This window comes from Arachis ipaensis, chromosome B05 (genome assembly GCF_000816755.2).
Source record: "Arachis ipaensis cultivar K30076 chromosome B05, Araip1.1, whole genome shotgun sequence".
Taxonomy (NCBI): Eukaryota; Viridiplantae; Streptophyta; class Magnoliopsida; order Fabales; family Fabaceae; genus Arachis; species Arachis ipaensis.
The window spans coordinates 27,754,542-27,755,331 of NC_029789.2; positions in this window are offsets into that span (position 1 = coordinate 27,754,542).

The following is a 790-nucleotide window of genomic DNA, read 5'->3' on the forward strand; positions in this document are numbered from 1 at the left end:
TTTATTAATTAAAAAACTACTGTAACTACTGTATTTATGTTTATCATGAGATGTATGTCAAACCATGATCGTTGACAAAACATTTTCTTAATGCCAAAAACATATTTCGAGTAGTAGACTTTCATTTAGTTAAATAAAAAAATTAAAAGAAGGAAATAATGTTCGTACACGCATAAATATGCAGCTAATTAAGAATTATCGAAGAATTAATTAGTTGTTAAAATTTGTACTCTCTGTGATCTTCCTTATGAGCTGGCAAAAGATGCTATATATAATTAAAATTATAAATATGACAAGTAATGCTTCATTAAGCTATATTATTCCCACACAAAGAAGCAGAAGAATTCATAGTTATTCCTTGAAGCAACGAATTAAGGGCACTATTACTGCAAACAAAGTGATTAATAAGAAGATGGCTTTTTCGCAATTGAAGTTCAAATTGTGCATAGTTTTTGTGATTGTTTTGGTTGCAGTGGTTGAAGGCCACACGGGGCATGATCATCACTCTCCCGAAGGAGCACCGTCACCGGCTAAATCTAACGCCGCTGCAACTATCTTCAACACTTTTATTTATACGCTTTTTGGTGGAGTCTCAACCTTTTTGCTCATATACATTTTCCCTTAATCATTTAGACTTGTTTCGAATTTAGTCTTAATTAAGAGCTTCCAATATTTGCTTTATTGGTTTAAGTGTTGATTTTGTCATTTATGTTTCATTGTTTTTGCCATGGTCTCTGGTGCTTTTGATATGAAAATCAATACTCTTAATTTTTTTTTTTTCAATTAATCT